This window comes from Gigantopelta aegis, chromosome 3 (assembly GCF_016097555.1).
Source record: "Gigantopelta aegis isolate Gae_Host chromosome 3, Gae_host_genome, whole genome shotgun sequence".
Classification (NCBI taxonomy): Eukaryota; Metazoa; Mollusca; class Gastropoda; order Neomphalida; family Peltospiridae; genus Gigantopelta; species Gigantopelta aegis.
Window position 1 is genome coordinate 7,712,334 of NC_054701.1, and position 20,629 is coordinate 7,732,962.

General features: G+C 39.9%; 1 pseudogene; it reads left to right on the forward strand.

The window, feature by feature from the left end:
• Window positions 1–15,120: 15,120 nt before the first annotated feature.
• Window positions 15,121–15,737, forward strand: LOC121367295 (annotated as a pseudogene).
• The last annotated feature ends 4,892 nt before the right edge of the window (window positions 15,738–20,629 follow it).

The following is a 20,629-nucleotide window of genomic DNA, read 5'->3' on the forward strand; positions in this document are numbered from 1 at the left end:
TTGTGGTTTGGTAGCCACTCTTGATTGTATGTCTTTCTGAACATTTGCAGACCAAGATGTCGTCCTCGTCGCTACTGCTGCTGCTCCTAACACTGCTCGAATATCCCGATGCCATCTTCTTCGTTCCAGATAGAGTGCAACAAGACACAAGAATGTCAGAATCATAAAACATGTCTGTTCTCTAGCACAGTCACAAAGCAAATGAAGTGTAAACCATAAATCTATTCTTTTATACCTTCGAGTTCATCCAAAACAAAACTCGTTCACCACTGGTGACACTCGTTAGGGTTGCAAAAGTTACACTGAAGAAATCCCATCTGGTTTTGATGATCGTCTTACATGGCGCAGGGCACAATCGAGTTCAGCTCTGGTACAAAGTCACACATGACCGTGAAACAGCCTTTCTGTTTCTCCCATTGTTGTAGAGAAAGGAATATTCCCTTCTTCGAAGGTTTCGCGGATTTAGTTTTATCACACCACCACCACAGACGCAGGTCCACCCCAGCAAAGTTCTTGTCGACGCTGACTTGGACGTTGGCACCAAGGTGTCTGAACAATTTTTCGTCTTTCCCCTGGTTTAATGCTGAAATTGTTTCGTCAATTTGGGTTTTACATCCACACAGTTCGATCCACTCTTTAAGACTAAGGACAATACCTCGCTTGGTGGGGAAAGTTTTCCCCTTGTCACTGTCAAATTTCCTTATGTGAATAGCTGTGTCCCCTTTCATAACTTGGCCACCACGTAGACGTTAGTTCCAAGTTCTAGACGACATCTTGCTTCATCACTTGTGGAACAGCCCATCTCTGGATTGAACGTAGATCTGATCGTTTTCGGCGAGCGAATGACAATTAAACCGTATCTAGCCTTTATATTCTCTTTCGTGCCAGTCTAAGTAGGTCAACACGTAACGAAAATGCAACAAGATGGAACGTGGGGCACAGACTTAGAAATGTTCGCTTTCGCAAGCATTACAAACACAACAATGTATGTTTACTGTGTTCATGGGAAAGTAGATGGGGAATCATTCTACACATGGTTACCATATAAACCCTTATTAAATACAGGTGAACTGCCATCCCAATGCGCTGCTTACAGCCAAAACTTGAACGATAACTTCGAACCAGTTCTTGATGTCGAAGAAACGCTATTTTCTAGACCACCATACAGACCTGTCAAAGATTTTGTGCCATCAAAATATTGGCGGTACATATCTGAGCAGACCTTAACTTCTACACTGGTGAACAGCTAAGCCGACTGATATTTTGAAAGAACGAGAAGGAATGGAGATGGTATTTGTCCAGACGTTTAGAGATGGCCCCTACACCATATCGGGTTTAGAGCATGTTGCTAAGGAAATGGATGCGCTTATATTCAATTTGCTATGTGACTGGGAAGACCTGGAAGTAAAGCTGAAGTAAACTACACAGACTGGTTTCACAAAAATAATATATATATATGGTACAAGCAAACTATACACAGAAGCGCGCGCACACCACATACAGAAGTACAAACACACTATACATATTAAATTCCTAATTGTATTTGTTTAAAGCGTGTCCAGTTTGGAGGGAATGTATCTTGCCAATAAAAAATAAAAAGTCTTATAAAATATATAGGCTATGTTTTCTTTTCAGAACTCTGAATAGGTTTTTCAGACTGAATATAGTTCGATTTACTGTTCTTGAAGTTTCATTGCAGTAAACAAAAATGAATTTTAAAATGGAAAGTGAAACCTAGAAACTTAATTGCCCTGATTTGTTCCATATGTGCAATACATATCGGTTATTGGGTGTCACAAATGGTAAGTATATGAACATATTTATATAGACTCATGTAAAACCACAGTGTAAGGAGCTGTGTGTGGGGGGGGGGGGGGGGGGGGGGGGGGGGGGGGGGGGGGGGGGGGGGGAGTATAATACAATATATAAAATCAAGTTAAGTATATCTTAAAATTTTGTATAGAAGTCAAAGTGTTTTAAAAACTTTACAATTAACATTGGATGGAATTTAAACGATTCCAAAACATTTCTGTTGCCAAATATATCATTTATTGTCGGCTTGAGATGATCACACTCCAACAAAATGTGCCGCACAGTCAGTGTACACTGACAGTGATCACACTGAGGAGGGTCCTTCTTTAAAATAAATGAATGCGTCAAATATGTATGGCCGATGCGGGCACGGCATAAGACTACTTCATCCTTCCTGCATCGCCTGTAGGATGACTGCCACTCTCCCAGGACTGCCTTGACACAATGAAGCTTATTCGCAACCGCACCGTCCCAATCATCTTGCCAAGTCGAAAAGATATATTGGTTAATATGAAATTTAAAATCACTGTAGGGGACACCAACATGGACACGGGGCAAGTTCAAAGCAGACTTGGCAGCAACATCTGCCTTTTCGTTACCCCTAATGCCAACATGGCTGGGTACCCAACACAGTATAACATCTTTATTGGCAATTGATAAAAAGACACACTTTCGTATCACCATCCCAACTAAGGGGTGCTCCAATTGCATGTACTGTAGAGCTTGAAGACACGAAAGTGAGTCTGTAAAAATAATATACTTGGATGCACATGAATCCTTAATCTGTTCCAGGGCTTTAATGATTGCCCAAATTTCAGCAGTAAAGATTGATGCTGAATCGGGCAATCTCATGGAAATTATTGTGTCTGATGGAAACACTGTAGCACAAGCCACCGAATTCCCATCCCGTGATCCGTCTGTGTAAACAGGAATGTAATCACAGTACCGCTCTTGGATTTCCATGAAATGTTGTTTATAAATAACTGCATCTGTGCGATCTTTTTTTAGATGCACAAGATCGAAATACAATTTTTGGTGGTTTGATACACCAAGGTGGCAAAATAAAATATGAAGGCGTTTCCAAAATTTCTGTTAAATCAATGTTAGAAACTGATAAAAACTGCTTAATGCGAAGACCAAATGTTCGAATCGCATTCGGTTTCGCATAAAATAACTTCATATATTTATTATCAAACACCGCATTGTGTGCAGGATGTTTTGGCACTGATTTAATCTTTGTAGCATACTGCAGAGAAAGCTTCGCACGTCTAGCACCCAAACTAGGTTCGTGTGCATCGACGTACAAGCTCTCCACAGGCGATGTTTTGAAAGCACCAATACAAAGCCTAAGTCCCTAGTTGTGTATAGGATCTAGCATTTGCAAGTAAGACTTACGTGCTGACCCATACACAATGCACCCATAATCAAGTTTAGACCGAACTAAAGATCTATAAAGTCGGAGCATAACCTTTCGATCTGCTCCCCATTCAGTCTTGCCAATAACCTTTAAGATATTGAGGGCCTTTAAGCCCTTCTTTTTCACATACTGTAAATGAGGAACAAAAGATAGCCTCCTGTCAAAAATAACCCCCAGAAATTTGGTCTCCTCCACAACTGGAACCGGAATTTTGTCCAAAAACAGCTGTGGATCTAAATGGTGACCTCTTTTCTGGCAGATATGCATACAGACTGTTTTTGACTTTGAGAATCGAAATCCATTGTCAGTTGCCCATTGTTGAAGTTTATTCAAACAAAGCTGCAACTGACGTTCAATGATACTCATACTGGACGACCTGTAGCAAATCTGAAAATCGTCGACATATAACGAGCTATCAACGCCAGGTTTTAAACACTGAGTGATGCTGTTAATTTTCACGGAAAATAAAGTTACTGACAGGATGCTACCTTGAGGCACACCCATCTCTTGGGAGTGAGAATCGGATAACGTAGATCCCACTCGTACCTTGAAAGACCTATTCTGTAAGAAATTTGAGATAAAGCCAGGCATACGGTCTCTTAGGCCCATGCCATGGAGGTCTTTCAAAATCCCATACTTCCACGTGGTATCATAAGCTTTCTCGAGGTCAAAAAAGACCGATACCAAATGCTGGTTATGGATAAAAGCATCCCTACAAAACGTTTCAAATCTAACAAGATGATCGACCGTGCTACGTCTAGGCCTGAACCCACATTGCACGTTAGTAAGCAATTTGTGGGAGTCAAGATACCAGACAAGTCTACGGTTGATCATTCTTTCCATGGTTTTACAAATGCAACTTGTCAAAGCAATAGGCCGATAACTGGTTGGATTTGTTGGATCCTTACCAGGCTTAGGAATAGGAATGACAATGGCTTTTCTCCAATCAGAAGGAAAGTCACCCGAAATCCAGATTTTGTTAAAGATATTTAATAGAACCATTAAGGATGATTCAGGTAAGTGTTTTAAGAGTTGATAATGTATTTCATCTGGTCCTACCGAAGTATCATGGGCTCTACGTAGAGCGTCCTGCAACTCCTCCAAAGAGAAGTGCCTGTTGTATACTTCAATATTTTCAGATGAAAAGTTAATAGGTTGCTTTTCAGCTCTATTTCTGACAGACGTAAAAGCATCTGTACTGAAAGAAGAAGAGGAGTTTGTCTGCCAATGCATTGGCAATGTCACGATGAGACGTAACATCCGTGTCATTGACAGACAAATGGCGAACTGTATTATTGGATTCTTTTCCCTTGATTTTACGTATCCTATTCCAGACAGATTTCACAGATGTTTGAGAACTCAACTTGAAGACATAAGTTCTCCAAGATGATTTCTTACTCTGTCTGATAGTTTTACGAGCCTTTGCCCGAGCAATGCGATAACTATTCAGGTTATCCCCGGTAGGTTCGCGTTTGAACCTCTCGAGGGTCCTGTTTCGCTCTTTGATTGCATCTTTGCATGTCTCATTGAACCATGGTTTATTGAAACGCTTCGGTACTGCCGAAGTCTTAGGAATAGTTTCCTCTGCAATATCTTTCAAGATTGAGGTGAACAAAGACATGGGATCATCGGCACCAGTCATGGCAGTTTGTTGCAGTCGAGTGCTGCACAGATGCCGAAATTGATCCCAGTTTGCCACCGTCAACCTCCATCTCTGAACTCTTTCAAGTGATGGAGGTCCATCATTCTCCAAAATAACTGGAAAGTGGTCACTACCACAAGGGTCTGGACAAACTTTCCATGAGAAATCAAGACAAAGTGATGGACTACAAAGGGTTAAATCAATGGATGTGACAGAACCACTTGCAGGATGAAAGTATGTATGACTTTTATCATTAAGTAATATTAAGTCATTTTTGAGAATTAAGTCTTCTAATTGTTTACCTCTAGTGTTTATGTCATCGCATCCCCACAAAGTGTGGTGTGCATTAAAATCTCCCATGATAATAAAGGGAGTAGGGAGTTGATCAAGAAGACCTTGAAAGTCCCTAGTGCTAAAATTGTAATTGTTTCGAGGGGGTAAATAAACTGAACAGAGAGTAATAGTTTTATGAGCCGTGACCTTTACGGCCACAGCTTGTAAAGTCGACTTTAAATTGACTTCACTCTGGGGAATGTTTTCATTTACAATAATGGAAACGCCCCCAGACGCTCTGTTTTCACTCTGTTGACATTTATGGTAGAGATTAAATCCTCTGATGTTAATACTGTCAGTATACTTCAGGAAAGTTTCCTGAAGACACACTGCAAGAGGATTATACTTTTGAATTAGAAGACTTAATTCATCAAAATTGGGCCTAAGCCCACGACAGTTCCACTGGATAACTTTATTTTCCATCGGGAGGAAGTATGGGTTTTATCTTTGGCTTTGCTGGTGGTCTTTGTGATCGGCAATGATCTGGAGATGAAATCTCCATATCATCATCACCGATATCAGCCAAAGTATCATACATATTGCTGTTCGGGACCGAACGTAATTCGATCTTTTTCAGCCTACCAGAGAGTACTTCTGTAGCTTTCTTTGGAGATTTCTTTGTGTCATTGCCTGTCTTAGGGAGACTAGTGCTCGACCTATTTGGTGGATTTTTAAAATCCAATGACACTTGAGTTTCAATTTCCTTTTTCTGGGGTGTGATTTTTTGTTTTTGTGCTGCTTTTTGCACCTGATTTTGCGTCTTCTCAATATCAGACAGTTTCTTGTACTTGGCTTCATCACAATGCCAAGTGAGGTCTGTGTTGACTGCAACACTTTTAGTGGCGACTTTGGCAGCAGCTGCAGCTGCATATGACTTGTCACCGACTGTAGGTGTTGCCGTCTCCACCAACCTCCTGGCATCCGTGAAGGACAGTTTATTTTGTACCTTCACCTGTTGAACTCTTTTTTCCAGCTTCCACCGCGGACACTCTCGCGAGTATGCACAGTGGTTTCCCTTGCAGTTGATACAAAGTGTATCGTTCTTACATGTCTTGCTGTCATGGTCAAATAGACCACAACGAGCGCATGTAAGTTTTCCACGACATGTGTTCTGACCATGGCCAAACCGCTGGCATTTGAAGCAACGCAAGGGGTTTAGAACAAAGGGTTCAACAGGAATATTAAGGTAACCAGCTTTGACAGATTGAGGAAGGGTAGGGACGTTAAAGGTGAGGATACAAGTATTCGTCGGTAACAAGTCATTGTTTCGACGAACCTTTATCCTCCTCACCGCAGTAACACCCTGAGAACTTAAATTTTTGCAGATTTCTTCTTCAGTAACACCTTCCAAATCTCTGCATCTGATCACTCCCTTTGACGAGTTGAGGGAGGTATGCGGAGTTACCTTAATCGGCACGTTACAAAAAACTGTCGACTTGAGGAAGCAAGTTGAATGCTTGTCGGTTGAACATTCAACCAACAGCCCATTTTTTATTTTTTTAACTGATTTTGGCTCACCAGCCAAGCCAACAATTGCCTTTTGAATGGCAAACGGGGATAATTTGTTCAAGGCCCCATCATCAGTAGAACTGATGACAAGAAACCTTGGCCAATTTTGTGAAGAAATCACTTTGGATTTCTTCACACTTTTCTTTGATTTCATGGACTCCTCGTCCGAAGACAAGAAGTCCGAAAGTTCGGTGTGGACCCTTTTCAGGGTCCCATCAGAATTTGTAATTAATTTTTTTGTTAAATCCATATTTAATGAATAAAAGGTTCATCAACCATGCCCCCCACCCACCACCGAGTCCAACAAGGGAACATGGTGCTGCGGATAACCAGCAGACAGCCATGCCAGGGATACATGGTTGATATACTTGGGCATTAAGAAAACAAAATCACCCAATTGACCCTAGCCACCGCCCCAAGAGTAACAAATACATATGGTATATAAAACAATGTTTGCTCTTGACTAAATGTAAACAAAACAAAGATTGTGTGCTCTCGAGCTTGACGTGACCAGCCGATTGATCAGGTCGGGCCTACCTGACCGCCCGTCTATTTGAACTCCGGGCCAAAGTGATGTATTGCCAGAAGTCATACCCGCAGGTATGCCCCAACTCAATCACCAGGATCCCATCATCCATTTTCACGGGTCGCACCTCACGGCAAACAAGGCGCCCCAAAAGGGAGGGGATAGTCTTAGCGATAAGCAACGTTATCTTTAGGATAAAATGGGCAGCCCCGTTCGTTGCGGGTGACTCGGTGCCATAGGTTCGAGTCATAGCTATGGCATGAACAATTTGTGAGGCCAGAAAGGATTTAATTATTACCTACGCCCGTGCGTGCGTGTGCTGTAACCTCACCGTGGTGCAGGGGTGTAACATTCTCTTTGAGAATGACCAATACAGCACAAAATTGAAGTTTTGAGTAAAATTCAGTATCCGTAAAATTCTGTGATATTTGTATATTTGTGTTTTTGCACAGTTCTTTACACTGTTTTTGTTTTAAGTCTTGAATTTTTATATTGATGTTGATCAACACTTTATTTATTTGCATTACCATAGTTTGACACCCAATAGCCGATGTATTTTTCGTGCTGGGGTGTATATATATATATATATATATATATATATATATATATATACATAGATAGATTCATACATAAAATACCTACATACATAGAACATACCTACATGGGTCATTCTACACGAGGGGGTCTAATTATGTCAACAATGTGCAACAACGGAAAGATAATCAAACTTGTTAAAAACGTTTTCTAACCCGCATGCTGTGATTCCCGTATTCGCAAAACATGAGGTGAATGCAGAGAATGAGCATAACAACCACTTTCATATAAATTCATACTATATTTGCATCTATTTTGAACTATGTAAAATGTCACTTGATGATAGAGGCCACTTTTAAGGTCCCTATGGGTTGTTGTTTTATAAAGGATTGACAGTAAACTTAAGATATTATAGCAAAATAACTTACATAGAAAGTTGTTGAAATCCCATTAAGAAGATTTTCTATGACTTCAAGAGTCATTATTCAACGTGAGGGGTCGTAGTACTACGGGTTTTTCAGGTGGGAGTCATTTTTCTCCTGTAGAAAACTGACTCCTTTAGCCGTAGAAATGTGACCGGGGAGTCAGTATTCTACGGGAGTCAAAATACCACGTTACACCGGCTCCAACCCAGAGCGAGTTCTTAAGGGCTTAATGGGTAGGCCCCTTCGCGTGCTGTAACCTCACCGTGGTGCAGGGGTGTAACATTCTCTTTGAGAATGGCCAATACAGCACAAATTGAAATTTTGAGTAAAAGTCAGTATCTATCTGTGATATTTGTGTTTTTGCACGGTTCTTTACACTGTGTTTTTGTTTAAATCTTGAATTTTTATATTGATGTTGATCATCACTTTATTTGTTTGCATTACCAGTTTCACACCCAATAGCCGATGTATTTTTTTGTGATGGGGTGTCGTTAAACATTCATTCATTCAATGGGTAGGTGTAAGGCCACTACACCCTCTTCTGTTTCACTAACCAACTAACCTATTGTCCTGGACATACAGCCCAGATAGCATGCTTGAACCTTAATTGGGTATAAGCACGAAAATAAGTTGAAATGAAATGATGACTGTCACTTATTATCACTTGATTAATGCCAGTGAATGAATGAATTAAATGAATGAATGAATGAATGTTTAACGACACCCCAGCACGAAAAATACATCGGCTATTGGGTGTCACACTATGATAATTTAAACAAATAAGGTGATGATCAACATCAATATATAAATTCAAGATTTAATAAAAACAGTGTAAACAACTGTGCAAAAATACAAATATCACAGACAGATACGGACTTTTACTCAAAATTTTAATTTGTGCTGTATTAGCCATTCTCAAAGAGAATGTTACACCCCTGCACCACGGTGAGGTTACAGCACGCGTAATAATACCAGTGACGTCACACTACTGTCCTAGCTCTAGATTATGTTTCACGAATCTACAGCTGTGAAACAATGAAATTTCAAATTGTTTTACGTTCAAATTATGAATTCGAACCCACAAACATGTAATGTACATTGTATAAAAAAGTACACCGCTTTAGACGACACATGTACCATTAAACGAAAGTTAAGCTTATACAACCTATACTAGTAATAGCAATGTATTCAGATGGAATCCAATGACGATTGTTGAATACTACATTCGAAACCATAGATTACATGTTTAGCATGTGCATCATGCTTATCGCCAGCTATCCATTGCTGATGATATACTGGCTAAATCATTTAGGTTAGCTGCGAAAGGACCCGGGCTTTTGGGGTTATTATTTGTTCTATATATTCCTTGGAACCTGAAATATTAATGTTAATATCAACTAGTACACCGAACAAACGTTTTGACCAGACATCCTGGTAAAGAACCCCTGCTCGTACTGTAACCTCACAGTGGTGCAGAGCTGAAAGATTCTCCTTGAGAATGGCTAATACAGTACACCTCCCCCTTTTGGGGCACCTTGTTTGCCGTGAGGTGCAACCCGTGAAAATGGATGATGGGATCCTGGTGATTGAGTTGGAGCATACCTGCGGGTGTGCCTTCTGGCAATACATCACTTTGGCCCGGAGTTCATGTAGACGGGTGGTCAGGGAGGCCCGACCTGATCAATCGGCTGGTAACACCATGCTCATGAACAAACAAACATGTTTTTGTTATACTTGCCAAGAACAACAATTCCTTGAATGATCATGTGCATTTATTGCTCTTGGGCGTGGCTAGGGTCAATCAATTGATTTCTTGTGTTTTTTTATTGCCTGAGTATATCAACCATGTATCCCTGGCATGATTATGTAGTCAGTATCCGCAGCTTCATGTCCCGTTGTTGTACTGTGATGGGTGGGGGCATGGTTGATGAATTCATGACTATATAATATGGGTAAAAACACCTCTCAAACTTCACATGGGACCCTGAAAAGGGTCCACACCGAGGTTGCGGATTCCTCATCATTTGATGAGGAATCCAGGACTAGTTTGAACGAATGAATGAATGAATGTTTGTTTAACGACACCCCAGCACAAAAATACATATCGGCTATTGGGTGTCACAAATGGTAAGTATATGGAAATATTATTTATATATATTCATGTAAAACCACAGTCTAAGGAGTTGTGGGTGAAAAGTACAATAGAACAGATACATTTAAGGGAAGTATACTTTAAAACTTTGTACAATCAAAGTGTTTTAAAACCTCTACAATTAATTCTGGATAGAATTTAGCCAGAGTACTCTGACTGTAAGAGAGCTAGACGGACATTTGAACATAAATACGCTCTCATTACAGTCAGAGACCAAACTATGCATTTTTTTGGCAATTCCCGACAACCAAAAAGTTGGCAAACATTCCCGCTCTAATACCACACCAATCCTATGTTTGACGTCAAATACCTTTACATAGATCATTTTTGAGTTAACTGATTAAAAAAAGATCCACATATTACTCACTAATACACATAGTACAGAAAGAAATCCAACAGCACCCACATTCATCTACGCTTCGTGACACTCCGTCGCAAGAATTACAAAGCTCGGGGACCTATTTCGTGACGTAGATCACGTGATCGCCCACTGGGCGATTCCGCCTAGTAGACGGAATGGCTGAGTGGGCGATCATGTGACGCAACGTCACGATATAGGTCGACAAACTTAGAATTCTGCTGTCCGGAGTTTGCCGAAGCTTACCTAAATGTGGGTGCTGTCGGGTTTCTTTCTGTAGTGTGTGTATTAGTGATTAATATTTGAATTTTTTTTAATCAAGTAACTCGAAAATGGTCGATGTAAATGTATTTCACGTCATAAATAGGATTGTTGTGGTATTAGAGCGGAAATCTTTGACAACTTTTTGGTTGTCGGCAAATTTCCAAAAAAATACATAGCTTCGTCTCTGACTGTAATGAGAGCGTGTTTATGTCCAAATGTCCGTCTAGCTCTCTTACAGTCAGAGTACTCTGGCTAGATGGAATTTAAAAGATTCCAAAACATTTGTTGCCAAATATATCATTTCTCATCGGCTTGAGATGATCACACTCCACCAAAATGTGGCGCACAGTCAGTGTACACTGACAATATTCACACCGAGGAGGAGGCGTCTTTAAAATAAATGAATGCGTAAAATGTATGGGGGCACGGCACAAGACTACTTCATCCTTCCTGCATCGCCTGTAGGATGACTGCCATTCTCCCAGGACTGCCTTGACAGAATGAAGCTTGTTTGCAACCGCACCGTCCCAATCGTCTTGGCAAGTCGAAAAGATATATTGGTTAATATAAAATTTAAAATCACTGTAGGGGACACCAACATGGACACAGGGCAAGTTCAAAGCAGACTTGGCAGCAACATCTGCCTTTTCGTTACCCTTAATGCCAACATGGCTGGGTACCCAACAAAATATAACATCTTTATTGGCAATTTTGTATCACCATCCCAGCTAAGGAATGCTGCAATTCCATGTACTGTAGAGCTTGGAGACACGAAATTGAGTCTGTAAAAAATAATATACTTGGATGCACATGAATCCTTAATCTGTTACAGGGCTTTAATCATTGCCCAAATTTTAGCAGTAAAGATTGATGCTGAATCGGGCAATCTCATGGAAATTATTGCGTCCGATGGAAAACCTGTAGCACAAGCCACAGAATTCCCATCCCGTGATCCGTCGGTGGAAACAGGAATGTAATCACAGTACCTCTCTTGGATTTCCATGAAATGTTTATAAACAACTCCATCTATGCGATCTTTTTTTAGATGCACAAGATCGAATACAATTTTTGGTGGTTTGATACTGGCAAAATAAAATATGAAGGCGTTTCCAAAATGTCTGTTAAATCAATGTTGGAAACTGATAAAAACTGCTTAAAGAAAGAAAGAAGTGTTTTATTTAACGACGCACTCAACACATTTTATTTACGGTTATATGGCGTCAGAAAACTGCTTAAAGGGACATTCCCGAGTTTTCTGCATTGTAAGATGTTTCCGACTAATAAAATATTTCTACGATTAAACTTACATATTAAATACATTTTCTTGTTTAGAATATCAGTGTCTGTATATATTCAATGTGTTTCTGGTCGTCTTAATATTTGTAAGAAGCCCAAACTTTTTTAGGAAACAAAATGAAATTTAACCAAGTACAAAGATTAGAAGATCAAAAACACGTTTAATGTACAGCCACTAATATTTTATGCAGAAAAATATATTTGATATGTAATTACAATCGTTAAAAAGTCTTTGTTAGTCGATAATATCTTAAAAAGTACAGTAAACTCAGGAATGTCCCTTTAATGCGAAGACCAAATGTTCGAATCGCATTCGGTTTTGCCTCAAATAACTTCATATATTTATAATCAAACACCGCATTGTGTGCATGATGTTTTGGCATGCAGGGTCAAGATGTGGCGTTCAAAAACAGGGAAGAGTGGGGCATCATCGGTTAAACTCTGCTCCCTTCCACCAACCAATGATGCGTTCGTCGAAAACATCAACATATGTCACCTGCAAGTCACAACATGGAAAGCAGCACTTCTCGAATCAACACCGACAATAGACCCAACAAGTCATGGCTGGGAACTCGACCACAAGGGCATCCTGCTACCACGAACAGTGCCAACAGGCACACTATCTGCACCTGCAGATATACTGAAGTTAATTCACTGCAACTGCAAGACCTCTGGGTGTCCAACTGCAGCTTGCAGCTACTCCAAGGTAGGATGCACCGTGTTTTGTCTGTGCGAGGGTGGGGAGGCATGTAAGAACCCTCTGACACGAAACCAATCGGACGAAGAATCCGTTGAACCAGACGAGGACAGTGATGAGTAATGTGCACAAATCATGCTCTGGTTACTAGCCGTTTGCAACATAATGTCGATAAAGTTATTTGTTTGAACGAATGGACTTTGGATTTTAATTTTAGTTGTGTTCTTTGCAATTGAATATATATATATCCCGATCCCCATATCAAGCAGGTCATTTTGGACGTTTTAGCCGCCATATTAGATTTTTAATGGTGATACAGTTTCGAATCACATCAGTAACCCTTCCATTCGATTCCGTGTACCTAAAAACCTAGGTATAGAGCCCAACATTACATCTCTAGCACAAATATTGACAGTAATGGCCATTTTAGTTATATCGGTCAGGGACGGCGGCCATCTTGGATTTGCAAAAATGCCACCGGACGAAATTTTGCACATCCTCCGGAACTTATGAGCTAAGGCCCTTATTGACTCACATCAACCATCAAAAAAAGGTCCGTACAACATTTCCACACTCCGGGCCATATTCTCTATATTCCTCCTGATTATTGGCACAATGATTGGAACGGTGCTATTTGCGAACACGCTTCATGCTGTCCAGCCAGTGTTGGGAGAGTGGCAGTCCTTATAGGCAGTGCAGGAAAGATGAAAGTCGTGTGTCGTGCCCGCATCGGCCATACCTACTTGACCCATTCATTTCTCTTGAAGAAAGGTCCTTGGTAGTCCTATAGGGAGTGCAGGAAGGATGAATTAAACAATACTCAACGAGCTACGTGGCAGTACTGTTTATCTTGCACGAGTGAATTGATGTCCTTCGCAAGTGGAAAATAACCGGTATTGCAGAGTAGCGATTTGGGTATTCTATTTATTACATATTTTCAATATTTATCCTGTTATAGATGATTTTCGAACGATACTGTTGTTGAAAATAAAATCCCCCGCACACTGAGTAAAAAGTTACTTGAGACGTTTTGCTCCGCTGATAGCTCACGTGTGCGGGCAATCTTGCCGAATTTTCCGCCTCACGTGGTCGTGAGCAAAATAATATGTTTGATATGTTTGGCCACGAGTGGCACAGATATCACCGTGTGCGGGCTCTTGAGCTATCAGCTGAGCTGAATTTCTCAACTGACCAATGGAAATACTTTTCAATTCTGTTTACTGCTGAGTAGCACTCCGGAAACAAGTGAGATGGGCGCGCAGGTCGATCATAGCGCGTTTAGCATGGTTACCCGATGGGTTGGTTTGGAGCAATCTCCATGTTTTGTGACATAAGTGTTACATGTTTAACATTCCCATCGGTTCAGTACAATTACTGGTAACTTTGAGAATAAGTTCTCATTGTTCGATTGTTTTTTGCATACGTACGTTTGTACTTTTGAACCTTTGTTCGGCCACAACTTGTAGGCCCATGCCATGTGACATGGCGAACGTTACGCCGCCATCTTGTGTGAAAACTGCAAATTGTAGTACTATTGTGTCTGAATTTGACTTAGTCGGTGAAATATTGGGTTCAGATATGCCTAGCAAGGGCAAAGCGGCAAAAAAAGTCATCGGGTTCACGTTTGGCTAAATCTTCTAGCGAAGTTTCCAGTGACACGAGCACTGCATTGACCGATCGAACGCGACCTCAGACAGATAAGGGAGATAATTCTTTATCTGTGGGCATATCGGATAAGAATGGTCCCGATACCTCTGCTAAAGACAAATCTTTGAGTGAACTTTACAACATGGTGCATTCACTGGCGTCATCTGTTAAATTAATGTCTGAAAACATTCAGAGATCGAATGTTTGCAGTGATGATGAGGATTTTGTTCTTTACGGTGAGCGTTCGGCGAAACGTCGCTGAGTTGATTCTTTTTCCGGATCTTCGGGTGATGACCTTTGTGACCAGATCGAAAACTTATTAACAGACAAGTCTGTGGTGGATAGTGGTTGCCTGGTTGCGGACAAAGGCTGTGACAACACATCTGATATGACGATTTTCCCAGATTATTTCAAGGAAATTGCTCAGGATTTTTCTGAAGAGTAAACCACTGGGCCAGATTTAGGAGGTCAGTTGTCAAAATTGGTACAAGACATTTTGAGTAAGAAAATGCCAGAAGAGAAATTGAAGGCCAAGTCTGATGAATATCCCAGACCGAAGAATGTTGAATTTCTTTAGGTGCCAAAAGTCAATCCTGAAATTTGGAGTAAACTAAAACCAGCTACTAGATCCGGGGATATTAAACTTAAAAAAAAACAGGGAAAAATTCTAAAGGGTTTGGTCCCTTTGGCCAAGTTGCTTGAAGATTGTCTGCAAGCAAGGAAGTCGGGTTAGATAATACAATGCGATATGCTCTTGACAGTTTTGCACTCATAGCAAACGCTAGCCAAGAAATTAGTCAACGTCGTCGGGAAATGATAAAACCTGATCTGAATGCTTAGTTTGGACAGTTATGTTCAGTTCACATCCCAGTCATAACCTGTCTTTTTGGAGACGACTTGCCACAAGCAGTGAAAGATATTAATGAAACTAATAGAGTTGGCTACAAGCTCGCAGGGCAAAAAGGTATATCCAGATTTGCCAATAAGGGCAAAGGACCTTTTTATCCTAGAAAGGATGCTGGACAGGGACAGTTTTATCAACAGAAATTCCGTCCAAAAAACTTCCATTTTCAAAAACGGAGGGGAGAGCAGCAGAACAGACCGTTCAACCCCAGTCAGAAGTAACTGGTGGATATGGACACATCTGAACCTATACAGGTAAGTCAGATGATGTGTGATGAATGGTTACATTTTAGAACATTTATTGAATTAGACTTGCCACAACAGGTTCCAAGATTTTCAGGCTGGGTGTATTAAGCAATGAATTAATTTCTGCGAAACTTTAACATCTGATAAGCACATTTTAGCAACAGTTAAAGGTTGAACATTAGAGTTTGAAACATTTCCCAATCAGATACAAGAGCCATGTGGGTAAACGTTTTCAGATGCTGAGCTTAGGACAATGGACACTGAATTAATTATGTTAGTTAATAAAGGTGTAGTAGTTGAAGCTATGCCTCAAGTTGGCCAATTTGTGTCTAATATCTTTACAAGACCCAAGAAGTATGGTTCTAATAGGTTAATTTTGAACCTCAAGTCTTAATAATCAAATTACATACATGCATTTTAAAATGGAATCTCTGAAATTTTTTTACTAAAGTGTTCCTATAGATTCAGACATAGGACTAAATTGTTTGAATTCACAGCACTTCCAAATGGCCTAAGCTCAGCACCACGAGTGTTTATAAAACTGACCAAGCCATTTTTTGCTAAACTCCGAGAAAAGGGCTACATCAATTCTTCATACATCGATGATGCTTATTTACAGGAAGAGTCAGTGGCTGAATGTAGGAATACTGTCAGGAAGACTACATTAATGTCATCCCAGGCAGGTTTTATAGTACATCCAACAAAATCGGTATTTGAACCTTCACAGAAATTGCAATACTTAGGATTTATTTTAAACTCTGTGGATACGACAGTTTTTATCACAAATGAGAAAGCTGAAAAGCTTAAACAATTTTGTAGAAAACTTTTGCTGCAACCTGTGTGTTCTATCAGAGTTGTAGCTGAATGTGTTGGTCTGATGGTTGCAAGTTTCCCAGGGGTTCAGTTTGGACAGGTTTTGTATAGACAGCTAGACAATGAGAAATCACAAGCATTACGGCTAAACAAAGGTGACTTTGAGGCAAAAATGACTATATCCTCAATTGCAAAGTTAGATTTGGACTGGTGGATTTTGAATGTTGATCAATATCCTTGCCATATTTTACATGGCACACCCTCCATAATACTTCAGTCCGATGCCTCGCAAAATGGTTGGAGAGGAGTCTATGGCAGTAAGGTTACAGGAGGACACTGGTCTTTTGGAGAGTCTGTTTATCATATTAATTATCTAGAGTTGCTTGGGGGTTGGTTTACCCTTAGAGCTTTTTGCTCTAACATTAGTAATGCTCATGTCCGATTGCAACTGGATAATAAAACTGCTATAGCTTACATTAACAACATGGGGGGGGGGGGGGGGGGGGGGGGGGGGGGGGGGGGGGGGGGGGGGGGGGGGGGGGGGTGGGGGGGGGGGGGGGGTGGGGGGGGGGGGGGGGGGGGGGGGGGGGGGGGGGGGGGGACTAATCAGTGCAATAAACTGGCTAAAAGTATCTGGCTATGGTGCATGACTAAGAATATTTGGCTATCAGCGAATCATTTGTCTGGTGTCAAGAATGAACTGGCAGATAAACAGAGCAGAATCAAGCTAAATCCTGCTGTTTGAAAAGTTGGTTGTTATTTGTGGTAGACCTGATTTTGATCGGTTTGCTTCACGGCTTAATCGCCAAGTTACTACTTACATTTCATGGAAACCTGACCCGTTTGCAGCATATGTGGATGCTTTTTCAGTTTGTTGGTCAAGTTTAAATGCTTATTCATTTCCCCCATTTTCTGTCATTGGTAGAATGTTGCAAAAGGTGGAGGAGGACGGGGCCGAATTACTAGTTGTATTTCCCTTAGGTACCACACAGCCATGGTTTGGGAAACTTTTAAGGATGCTAATCGACTGTCCTTTTCTTTTGCACAGAGACAACAGTATCCTGTATCATCCAAAAAAGAGAGTCCAGAATCACTTGCCTGGATTTCATCAAGCAGAGATAACTCTTAGAGCGTTTCAGGATTCTAGCTTATGTGTTGTTACTTTTTTGTCAGAATATCTGACGAGAACTGAAGCACTTAGAAATGAAACTAACAGTTTGTTCATTAGTTTTGTGAAACCACATAAAGTGGTGAGTAAGTCTACAATTTCTAGACGGATCAAGACATTGCTATTTAAGGCTGGAATTGATATGACTATTTTTACCCCACACAGTACGCGTGGAGTTGCAACTTCTGCAGCTAGCAGGGCAAGAGTGCCTTTACAAAATATACTGAGTACAGCGGGATGGAGTAATTCATCAACTTTTGCTTCATTTTATAATAAACCTTTGTCAGCTGATCAAGGTTTTAGTGATGGTGTACTTGCATTGATTAATGTGAAGTGATACAGGTTATGTTCTTTTTAATACTGAGTTATATAATTACTGAACATTTGAATTAAGTATTCATGGGTGAGATTTTTTATGTTACCAGTATGTGTTTTAGTTTTAACTTGAGAACTATTTTAACACTCCCTTGAACGATATCCTAACATCTAACTGTAGTTGTGTTTTGTTTGGCCAGTAGAATGGTCAATAAAGAAGTGTGAATTTAAATGTCCTTTTATCATAACTGGTTCATCTCCCGTATGCTCTCAGAACACCAGCTTTGAAATCGCACTTGTTTCCGGAGTGCTACTCAGAATTAGAAGATTAAACGAGACTTACCTGTAAGTTGACGTTTGATGATAATTCTGTTCTACTGCTGAAAGAACGGAGGAATCAAGTGCCCTCCCTTGTTTGTTATGCCCACCCGTTGATTCCTCCGTGTGTGTGTGTGTGTGTGTGTTCTGTTCACACAATCCTTTGAAGTATGATCGACCCTCAGCAGTAGAACAGAATTATCATCAAACTTCAACTTACAGGTAAGTCTCGTTTAATCTTCTAATTATTAACCGTCATTGAGGGCAATATCAATTTCTTCGGTCCATAAAACATGATATTGCCCGAAATGTGGTCAATAATTGTTTTATTACATTGACGCGTACATTCCTAGTTGATCAGAATCGAAATATGCCAACGCTTATAATTTCTCTAAATGCGATAACACTGGTGGGATTTAGTGTCGTCACGTAATCCTATGACGTTGTATGACACGCAGAGGAATGCGGAAATAAACAGTTGAAACATTACCAAGACAAAAAATCAAATTCGAGACATTATAACCAGTAAGAGTGCCAAAATCATATTAATAGCAAAATAAAACACAAAATGTGATCAATCTGGACATACATTTATACTGAACTGTTATTATCTTTAAATGCATTTCGTATTTGTAACATAAAATCCTGAGAGTGCCGATTCCAACTGCATTTTGATGTATCATGTACGTTTCTAAATCTGCGATATATTCCATACATAATTTGACGATTACTGACCTTGTTTTAGTCGTATTCGCGGAATTAAACTTGGTTACCTACTCATTTATTGGATAGAATTTTGTCTCATCTTTATTTTCATTGGTCAGGGCAATATCACTTATGGACCGGTTAGACCGTCTCAGGGCAATATCACTATTTACGGACGGACATGTGACTGGTTTTTGACCAATAAGAATACAGATATATTTTCATTACGTAATAAGAATAAATATCCCATGATTTAAAGGGGCATTCCTGAGTTTGCTGCATTGTAAAATATTTCTACGATTAAACTTGCATATTAAACAGTTTCTTGTTTAGAATATCTGATTTTAAATTTCATGTTAACCAATATATTTTTTCGACTTGGCAAGATGATTGGGACGGTGCGGTTGCCAACAAGCTTCATTCTGTCAAGCCAATCCTGGAAGAATGGCAGTCATCTTACAGGAGGTGCAGGAAGGAGTCTTGTGCCGTTCCCGCATCGGCCATACGTGTTTGACACATTCATTTATTTTAAAGAAGGACCCTGCTCCTCAGTGTGAACATTGTCAGTGTAGACTGACTGTGCGCTACATTTTGGTGGAGTGTGATCATCTCAAGCCGACGAGAAATGATATATTTGGCAACAGAAATGTTTTGAAATCCTTTAAATTCCATCCAGAATTAATTGTAAAGTTTTTGAAACATATTGATTTCTATACAAAGTTTTAAGGTTTACCTCGATTTTATGTATTGTATTATACTTTTCCCCACAGCTCCTTACACTGTGGTTTTACATAAATATATCTAAATAATATTTTCATATACTTACCATTTGTGGCATCCAATAGCCGATGTGTATTTTTGTGCTGGGGTGTCGTTAAAACATTCATTCATTCATTAATTGTTTAGAATATCAGTGTCTGTATACTCAATGTGTTTCTGGTCGTCTTAATATTTGTAAGAAGCCCAAACTGGATTTTGTCTTCAAATAACTTCGTACGTACGAAAAAATAGATTTCAGAAAATAAAATGAAATTTGACCTAGTACAAATAGTAGAACGATCAGAAACACGTTTAATATACAGCCACTAATATTGTATGCAGACAAATATATTTGATATGTAATTACAATCGTTAAAAAGTTTCTGTTAGTCGATAACATCTTAAAAAAACTCAGGAATGTCCCTTTAAAAATGGCGACATACTGTCATATTGTGACGATGTTCTACAAGAGGACAAATTAATAGAAATTTGGCCGGGAATTTCCATGTTTATTTGATGTTAGAAGCACGGACTTACTGGCTTTGGAAGGCATAGCCAGTAGATTGGATGAAAGTGAATGAATGTTTAACAACACCCCAGCAGAAAACTACATGTTGGCTATTGGGCGTCACAAATGATAAGTATATGAAAAAAATGAAAAAACTTCACAGTGTAAGGAGCTGTGGAGAAAAAGTATAAAAAATCAAAAAATCAAGGTAAGTATATTTTAAAACTTTGTATAGAAGTCAAAGTGTTTTACAAACTTTACAATTAATTCTGGATGGAATTT